Raw genomic sequence first — 10,394 nt, 5'->3', positions numbered from 1 at the left:
TTGAAAAGACCAGCAAGTCACCAGCCTATGTTGTTTTTTAATCAAGATTGTAACCACATATTCAGGACTAGGGGAGACCAAATGTAACCTAAAAAAATGTCCTCGTATATCACCCAAACTCTCTCTCTCACACACACACACATACAATGTGTGTTGAGCTACCTTTTGTGCATCTTCTTTCCATGTAAACTTTTTGAGAAATATTTCAAGATCTCTTTATCATCTTATGTTGTGTTTGGGCTTGTTTGAATCGAGCTAGTCTACTGTAAGTTACGATATGGCATTATATATTATCTATGGTATATATATATATGTTTCAGGAAGTAATAAGGAAAAACATGACAAAAACTACTCCTGTTTATTATATTTATTTGTGTCAATGGGAATTTCATACACTAATACTCATTGCAGTTTGGCCTCCGAGTGAAGCAAATTTGCTCATTGCATTCTACTAATTGAGACCTTTTCAACATTATACGGTATAACACATGGCTATCTCATCTTTTTATGGTTTTACCAACTCTGAATATAATTGTTGATATAACAAATTTGCAAATGATGAGAACAAAACAGTTCTTATTTATCAGCCAATTAAAAAGCATTATTTAAGAATTAGGATCAGCTTTATGCTTTGTAAAGTCCAGATTCTGCAGTGGTTTTTCATTTATTATTTAATTATTATTATTATTTATTTATTTTTCCATAAGGAGTGCCCACCACTGGACTGGCATAAACTCAGTAATCTTTCTATCAATAAAAACAGACATGAAAGCCCGTTTGGTGTGATCAAGCCTTGTGAATGTGTCTGTAATAGTGAGACAGAGAGACTTTATTCTCACAAACTTGCACAGAGAACATGACTTTACTGGAAACGTTGAGACAACTGAAGCAATTCAATTATCTTACTGAAGATCTCTTAGCCAACATATTGTCTGATCTTGTGTCTCATTCAGCCAATGTTTGCACTTCTGTGAGTATGAATTATTCATCAGACACAGCAGGGCCGCTGGCCATATTGATGCTCTATGCAGAGTTCCAGGTGGACAGGGGTGGGTAGGGGATCACGTGATATGAGCGTGAAGCGATTGTCTTTGTTCTGCAACTGCATTTTTGTTTCATTGCTAATGATCAGGATATAAAAACAAATTATTTTAATTATTTAAAAAAAAAATGATTGGTATGGTAGGAAGAATGAGAAAAATCAAGAGTAATCATACATATGTTTGACACAGAGAACAGCAGCAAGTCTCAGAATGTGTTATAATTACTTTAGCCTCCCTGACTCTTTGATCATCAGTCTTATTCTGAGCAAATCAGAAATTAAAAACGAACTTGCGTTTTTCTTGTTATGCAACACACGATGCCATAGGTGTGCTTGAATGTTAAGTCATCATCATCAGCACAGTGAAACACGACCGTTGAGTTTGAGTTCAGCAGAAGCATGTGAATGGAGAGCCCCTATACCACCATGATGATGCCTTATTCTAAATTGAAGAAATAGAGGAGAGCAAGTGAGAGGATGAAAGATGGGACAAGAGGAGGTCCAGGCCTGCTGAAAGTGTCTTGATAAAAACAATATAGTTAGAATCAAAGGGAAAAACATTGGAAGCTCAGTTGAGAGAGTGTAAATGGGAGCGACAATGCTACAACTAAGTCTGCTACGTTCTGGTGTGTGTGCAATCTGGCCAGTTGAATGATGAGCTTATGAGAAAAAATGCTGTGCATGTGATGCTTATGCTTTGCTGAAATAGAATAGTTATTCTTGTATATCATATTTACTTTGTCAGCTTTTAAATCAAAAGATTACTCAAGGATGTTTTAGTCACAAAATTTGCTTTTGTTAAATAATTTACATTCAGCCACAAATTCACATTGTCCTCAGACTCCACAAAAATCCTAAAAGAAAGCCAATGGAACTTCTGTCATAATTTGGAATCCTTTTTTCCGATTAACACTATTTATTGATTCAAACAAATGAAACAGAAAAGCAAAACATGTATACACTTAATCAAATTTTAACCCCCATTATTCCCTTTCCCCCTGCCAATCCCCAACCCCACCCTGACCTTCAACAAATATCCCTGTGGTAAAATTGAGTATACACATTTTTTTTAATAAAAATACTGTACATAAAAATAATAATAATAATAATCATAGACATTTAAAACTACACATCTCTCTCCACTGCCCAGCTTTAAATACCTGAAGAATTGAGACCTGGGAATCTCAAAATGTTGAAGCATATTTTCAAAGGATCTCAACACTACACTCTCCTAGAGGTCACTGAGCGTATTAACCTCCCTCACAATCCACTCTGTCCAGAAGAAAGGGGACATATTAATACATAATTTTGGCTTTAGCAATATGCTCGAAGCAACATTTAAATAAATGTCTGAATTAAAAACTCTGGACACTTTTGTCCATACCGCGTGCAAATGTGAGATAACGGGGTGTAACTTAACTTCTCCGGTTAGTTTGATATCAAATCAAATCACTTATTGTCACACGACCATATGCACATGTTCAACAGTAGGTGAAAGTCTTGTGTGCAGTTCCGAGCAACATAGCAGTCATGACAGTGACGAGACATATACCAATTTACACAACACAATTTACATATTTAATGTATTCCATGTGTGTACAGGGAATACAGGAGTGGGCTGAGAGCACACCCCTGCAGGTCTCCAGGGTTGAGGGTCAGTGATGAGGGGATGCTCCTGCCCATTCTAACCACCTGACGTCTGCCTGACAGGAAGTCCAGGATCCAGATGCACAGCGAGCTGTTTAAGACCAAATTCCAGAGTTTCTCATCAAGCTTGGAGGGCACTATGGTGTTGAATGCTGAGCTGTAGTCTACAAACAACATTCTCACATTCATCTTGTGCCTGTACTGGCGTTTAGCTGCGCTGATAATTTTGCGGAGGGCATAACTGGCTTGTTTACGCTCCTCCGCTTTCCCGGAATTAAAAGAGGAGGTCAGCACATGCCGCGTGAACATCGCCGTTAACCCATGGTTTCTGGTTGGGGTAGATCCGTATTGTTTTGGTCGGAACAACGTCCTCTATGCACTTCCTGATGAAACACGTTACGCTATCAGCGTAAACCTCGATGTCGTCATCTGACGCGGACCGGAACATCTCCCAGTCCACGTGATCAAAACAGTCTTGTCGCACAGATTCTAATTGGTCCGCCAAATGAATAAATGTAAATGTCCGACCAGAACTGGATCGTTCTGAGGGTGGGTGCTTCCTGTAAGCGGGCTGAAGCAGAACGGAAGAGTGGTCTGATTCACCAAATGGTGGGCGGTGTAGGGATTTGTAACCATCCCATAAAGGAGAATAGCAATGGTCCAAAACCCGGTCCCCTCGTGTGTTGAAGCTGATGTGTTGATGTGTTGGTGGTATTTTGGTGCGATTGTTTTCAAATTGGCTTTGTTAAAGTCCCCGGTTACAATGAATGCGGCCTCAGGGTGCACGGTTTCCTGATCACTTATACACCCATACAGTTCCTTGAGTACCCTGTGTCGGCTTGTGGGGGGATGTACTCAGTAGTGATAATGACTGTTGTGAATTCCCTCGGTAGCCAGAATGGTCGACACAGAAGCATGAAAAATTTCAGGTCAGGAGAGCAGAAAGACTTGATAAAATGTACATTCCTCTGATCGTACCAGGATTTGTTGATCATAAAACATACACCTCCACCTCTGCTTTTACCTGAGAGGTCTTTCGCTCTGTCCACTTGGTGCACGGAGAACCCAGTGGGTTCGATGGCTGAGTCTGGAATTTCCGCAGACATCCAAGTTTCTGTAAGCAGATAATGCAGGAGTCCCTGGTCTCTCATTGGAAAGAGATCCGCTCTCTCAACTCGCAGAGCTTGTTGTCCAGAGATTGAACATTTGCCAGTAGAATACTGGGTAGCGGGGGTCGGTTTGCACGATGTCTTACTCTGATGTAAATGCTGGCCCTTTTTCCCCTTTTCCTTCTGCATTTCTGCGGCCGGGCAACCCAGACAAAGGGCATTGAGGAATTTGAAGTCCGGATTTTGGTGTGCACTTGCAGAACCAATGTCCAAAAGTGTTTGTCTGTCGTATGCAATAAGGCAGACAACATCCAAGACAAGAACACAAAAAACTGTAAACAAAACAAACAAAAACCTGCAGTGTTGTGTTGGAGCTCACAATGCAGCAGCCTTACTATGCACCATCTTGAGTCCAATTTTTCAATAGAAAGGCTTTGCAATGGTGTAATAGGGGCAACAACTTCCTGTTCAATACAAAACCAGGTAGGGGCTCTCTCAGGTGGAAGTGACCAATGAGCCAAATGTCTGAGACTGAATGCATAATAATAAAACAAATTCTTGGGTAGGCCTAGCCAACCTTTGTCAATCAGCCTCTGTAACTTACTGAAGTGTAATATGGGATGTATACCATTCCAAATGAAAGATGTTACTATGCTATCAGATTGCTTGAAATAAGAGAGGGGGACATCTAAAGAGAGACATTGTAGCAGGTAGTTGAATTTTGGAATAAAATTCATTTTATTAACATTAACCGAATACCGAAATACTTAATGCCCTGTTTCAGCAACTGAAAGGTGCCCAGCTTAAAATCTGTTACAGGGCAGTACGCTGTCAGAGCCAAAGCTTAAGATTTAGACCATTTCACTCTGTATGCTGAGAACTTAGAAAAGTAATTAATAATTCTGTGGAGGCAAAACATAGATCTAGTATGGTCAGAGACAGATAATAAAATATAATCTGCGTAAAGCAAAAGCTTATGTGCCATACCTCCCACCACCACCCCTGGAAAATCATCCTCTTTTCTTATGCCGGTTGCTAATGGTTCCAGGGCAAGACAGAACAATAAGGGGGAATGAGGGCAACCCTGCTGGGTGCCCTGATCCAGAATAAAATAATCTGAAATTAATCCATTTGTTTGAACCGCCGCTACCGGGTGTCTATAAAGTAACTTAATCCACCCAATAAAAGTATTCCTGAACCCATACATTTCCAAAATCTTAAAAGATAATCCCATTCTACCATATCAAATGCCTTTTCGGTGTCAAGCTAAATGTCAGCGACCGGAGTCTGATCGTTCACCACTGTCCACATGACATTAATTAAATGCTTAATGTTATCAGAAGAGTTACGGCCACGAATAAACCTCACCTAATCTGTATGTAAAAGAGATGTCATAACTTTAGCCAAAATGTTTGACAATATTTTAACATCCAGCTGGATCAGGGAAATTGGACGGTAACTCTTCCACTCACTTGGATCTTTGTCCTTTTTAAGAATCAGACTGATCCTGGCTTGCGTCATGGTTGGCGGAAGCTCTCCATTCTTTAATGATTCCAGATAAACTTCTAGGAAAAGTGGAGCCAGTTCTGTAGAATAAGATCTAAAAAATATCAGCGGCAATGCCGTCTGGTCCCGGACACTTGCCTATAGGCAAGGCCTTAATTACCTTGCCAAAATCCTCCAAGGTTATCTCAGAATCAAGAGAATTTTTGCTCAGTCGTCAGTTTAGGAAGTTCTAATGGTTCCACAAAGTTTCTAATATCCTTATCAGTAGACTTAGACATGGAACTATAGAGATCAAGATCAAAAAGTCAAGCACAATTTCAGTGAGCCGGTCCACCAGTGAGCCGGTCCACTTCAACATGAGTGCAAACAGATGACTTACACCAATGACTTTGCAACAAACTCCAGTCCATAGGAGGAATAAGCAAAAAGAGTGTGTAGATTCATCCATAAACTGTCCTGGAGATGTGTTAAAATAAACTCCAACCGCTAGGCGGAAACAGCTCAAAAATAGCAAGTAGATTCCTCAAACAGTCAAGCGAATGTTCAGTGAGCCGGTCCACTTGGATACAACGTAAGTGCAACAAGATGACTTACTCACTCAATTGAAATTATAAAGGACATCACTTGCTGTGGGCATGTGAATGTTTTACAGCCATCTTTAGCATTTTCAAGTTGGCCGGGAATATCATGGCAAAAGCAAACTTCCGTTGAGTTTCTCTCTTGTTGAATTCGCAAAGTCTGGGAAAAAGAAAATGCTAAGCTTCTTCCTTTACTCCTAGCCTCACGCAACACAAGATCTTTATCATATGATCTCAGAAATTTGGCCAGAATTGATCAGGTGGATAGATGAGCAGGAACCCTGTGAACTCACTCAATTTCCAGCTTATTGCATGCTATGTCGAGCAGCTTCAGAAGGAGCCCATCCAGGAATTTCACTTTATCCTACCCTCTACTCCCTCAGGGATTCCGATGATACGGACATTATTCCACCTGCTACGGTTCTCCATGTCCTCCAACTTCTCCCAGACATGCTCCAAATTCACCTTGGTCTCTAGTAGATTAGCAGATAATTCCCTCTTCAGTTAATCAATCCATTTCTTGACATCTCCCACTCTTATCACCACATCAGTGAACTTTGCCTCCATGGCAGTGATCGTTTGCTGTATCACAGCAAGATCCTCCAAGTCGGCAACGACTTTCGTCAGCATTGCCGACATGTTCAGCATCTCTCGCCGCATTTCCTGCACCTCCCTGACTAAGTCAGCTCCCAGGCTTGCGGCCTGTTCAGGGCATCAGCTTGAGCATGTAATTGTCTTTTAATGTCACCAGAGTCAGAGGATCTTGAATTTTTTGACATATTGTCCTCCTAGAACAGTTATGAACAGAGTGTATCTAATCACTGGTTAATGTCATTAAAATCATTAAAGCTAGCAAAGTGCACAGAGCTCGCCATTCACACGTCCGATCCTCGCATGGCGTCACGTGACTACCCATAATTTGGAATCCCAAAGTGCTTTAATTCATGCAGGAATGGCTGGAGGGGAGGCTGTCCACTTGCCTGGAGTTCAGTCCGGCAGATGCTCACCTCATCCTAAGACCACGATCGGGCTAGGTGCCCAAGGTTCCTACGACCCCCCTTCAGGGTTTAGGTTGTGAACCTGCAAGCGAAGCTGCCCCAGGAGGAGGCAGACCCAGCCTCTTCACTGCTGTGTCTGGTACATGCTTTGCATACCCATGTGGACCGCACGCAGGGCTCTAGATGCTCTGAGCAGCTCTTTGTCTGCTTTGACGGATGGCAGAAAGGGAACGCTGTCTTCAAACAGAGGTTAGCTCATTGGGTTGTTGACTCTATTTCCCTAGCTAGCCTATCACATCCAGGCCATAACCAGGCCAAGCACTCTACGAGAAGTGTGGCATCCTCATGGGCACTGGCCCATGGCACCAACTTAGCAGATATCTGCAGAGCGGTAGGGTGGGCAACACCCAACACCTTTGCTAGGTTCTACAACCTCAGGGTTTAGTTGGTCTCGTCCACTGTTTTGACAGGTCCGATCCGGTAGAACTCGGTAATACGGAACAACCGAACGGGTGTTCCGCTTGCACCTTGCGCCCTTCACCAAGCTGATCCAGTGCGCCTTCTTTCCCAGGTGAGCCAGTAAACTCTCGCTTCCTGGATGCTCTTCCTCCCTAGCCCTCTGGCTGCAGATTCAGTGGAGGAATTCGCCGCCAGACTTGAGTCGAGTGCTCCGTGTTGGGCTTGGGCTCCACAGGCATAGTTCCCACTTCAGGCAACTCCCTGTGACGTCTTTTCCACGGTACGGTCCCCCCACTGGCAGGACCCGCGTCTCCCTGGGGCAATCCTCGCTGCCCCCTGGTCGCCGTGTCTGTAGCAATTCCTCCCTTGTCAACTCCTCCTCATGTCCACAGGTGGCTTGACAACCCCAGTGTGTATTAACCACAAGTTACCTCCAACCAGTTTGGCCAGGTTTTGGTCTCCGCAGGGCCTTTTCCCCTGAAAGAATAGGAACGGGAAATGACGCCTTCCCCGACGCATCGTTAGCGTTAAGATAGCCCCAGCCGCTTTTTAACTCTATGGCGAGAAACATAGAGCGAGAAAAGGCGCAGCTGGCCAGCTGGCTCCCATGCAAGTCATGTCGCCTGTTTCCGTACGGGTACGGGGTACGGGGTACCTAAGAGCACCATATGACACCTTTTATTGGGGACGTTGGGGAGGGTTACGTGCAGCCGTCCCAGCTGCTTCTAGCATGCAATATCCTGCTTGCACCTGGCTCGGCAGCCATGTAACACTGGGTAGTGCATGGCGTTGGGATCCCTTGTGTCACTACAATCGACACTACGTCGAGTGAGTGACAGAAGGGGAACGTAATGGTTACTGTTGTAACCTCGTTCCCCGATGGAAGGAATGAGACGTTGTGTTCCCCTTGCCACGTCACTATCCCTACCACTGTAATGAAAACCTGTCTGGCATTCGCTCTCCCGCTCCCTTTATACCCGTATGTCCGGGCGGGGCATGCAAATTCTGTCTGCCAAATTGACATTAGCCTTTTCTGAAGTTCAAGTTCAGAGGTACGCAAGGCTCTCAGAAGAAATGCACCTCGCTTGCTGATCAAAACTGATGAGTTGATTCTCAGTGAAATTGTCATACTCTTCACAACTTCTAAACATGATTTCATCTTGTGAGCAATCACATGCAAAATGATCCATTCAATTATCAAAATCTGTCAGACATACATGTATATTCAAAAAAATACCAATGACATGGAATGTTTTTCATTGTTGTAGGTTTTTTTTTGCATGGATGTCATTTTGTGGCAATTTTCTGTTCCCTAAATATGACTTTAAACGTAAGAATTTTTTTAAAATGGATGTGCAAATGTGAATTTTCTGTTTACATGTAACACATTGCTACAAATATAAATTTACTGTATACAATGGCAGCCAAAAGTTTGGAATAATGTACAGATTTTGCTCTTATGGAAAATAAATTGGTAATTTGATTAACCAAAGTGCACTGAAATGATCACATTGTATAGTCAGGACATTAATAACATGAAAAAATACTATTTCAATTTGAAAAAAAAAAACTACTCCTTCAGCAGCACTGTCGAAGTGCCCAGGGGCAAAGCTGCACTGCCGTGCAGAGAAGGATAATACCACTGATATGTGCCGTAGAGCCAACAAAATACGCTCTGTAGAGATGAGTGGAACATTAAGTGAATGCAGCTCGCTGATTACACAACCGCTCGGCTCCGAACAAAAAATCTGAATGGACAGATGTATATTTCCCTCCCTTTATACCTGTATGTCCGGGGGAGGGACATGCAAATTCTGTCTACCAATTTCTCATTGGCCTTTTCTCAAGTTCAGAGATGCACAAGGCTCTGAAGGGAGACCCCTAGTGTGGCTTCTTCAACACAACATCGTAGTGAGCGACAGACTGGGAAGCCATGATGTAGGCCTGCTGTTTGTAATAAAAATATCAAGGTTTTACCATATTGTTACAATATATGTACAATATGTTGTTAGTCCGTTCATTAATGCTACACAATATGTAGTATACAGGCTACTAAAGAAAACTTTCAAATGATGCTCCATAAATCACCAGAAATTAATGCTTTGGTGCAGTGTTTGCAAAATAAATAAACAAATAAATAAAACACACATACAATGTGCATAGATCTTTAGGGCAGTCTGCCTTTTTTTTTTTTATATCTTCAACTACTTGTTTACATGCACTTTATTCCTATGTATAGTGATACCCATTTATGATGCCTACTTAAGGTAATAGCCATTGATTGAACAAATTTGTTGGTGGTAATCCAGCAACTGATGTGAATGAATTTGGGAATGTAGTTGCCCTTGTGACCAGCAGGTGGTGAGGGAAGGACTCTGAACTGACTTTTGTGTATAAAGAAAACTACAGAAGTAGAGCGATGGATAGATGCAGTGGCATGAACCAGAATAGATAACAGTATGCCTCATAATTCACAAACAGGAAAACTGTGGCATGCAAAGATAAGGTGCTCCAAAACTCATACAAACACACAAAAACAGGACACAATTTAACCTGAAGTGGCTCCATGTCTCTGAGGGAGAGAGATCTGAGAGAGTGTGTGTGGGGGGGAAAGAAGGGGTGGGTCGGAGGGCTTTATATAGAGAAGGAAAGGCAAGAGTGTGACTAAGGGCCAGAAGGCAGAGAGAGAGAGCGTGTGTACAACTGTGTTAAAGTGCTTTCACCTGGAGTTGATTTTTCCACTGGATATAAGCAGGAAGGAATTGAATTCACTCAGCAAGGTGGGGGATGTTTTTCAGCTATTTAATTATTGTGCTTTCTGTGTAACCTCCTTTCCTCCCTTTCTAATTCAAATGTGGCATACAGGTGCGCAGAGCAGAGGAACAGACTGAGGCTCTATATAGACTGTATTGTGTTTGCATATACACAAAATGAGATTTTATGACTTAAAGCTAGGCAGACAAATTAAAATTGTTAAGACTCTTTTTACTTCTGATAGGTATTTGAAACTGGAATATTCTAGAATATTATACAATAAGTTTTTTAGGTTGTTGGC

At 42.3% G+C, this 10,394-nt stretch overlaps 1 protein-coding gene across 1 annotated transcript in view; it reads left to right on the top strand.

The window, feature by feature from the left end:
• Positions 1-10,010: 10,010 nt before the first annotated feature.
• Positions 10,011-10,394, top strand: part of LOC127650873 (tubulointerstitial nephritis antigen-like) — a 44,995-nt gene continuing 44,611 nt past the window's right edge. Inside the window, exon 1 of the mRNA XM_052136506.1 lies at positions 10,011-10,119. The gene's annotated coding sequence lies outside the window, so the exon portion shown is untranslated. The remainder of the gene's footprint in view (positions 10,120-10,394) is intronic.

This window comes from Xyrauchen texanus, chromosome 10 (genome assembly GCF_025860055.1).
Source record: "Xyrauchen texanus isolate HMW12.3.18 chromosome 10, RBS_HiC_50CHRs, whole genome shotgun sequence".
In the NCBI taxonomy this organism is placed as follows: Eukaryota; Metazoa; Chordata; class Actinopteri; order Cypriniformes; family Catostomidae; genus Xyrauchen; species Xyrauchen texanus.
Note: the sequence above shows the minus strand (reverse complement) of the source record. Positions and strands in the feature narration are given on the sequence as shown.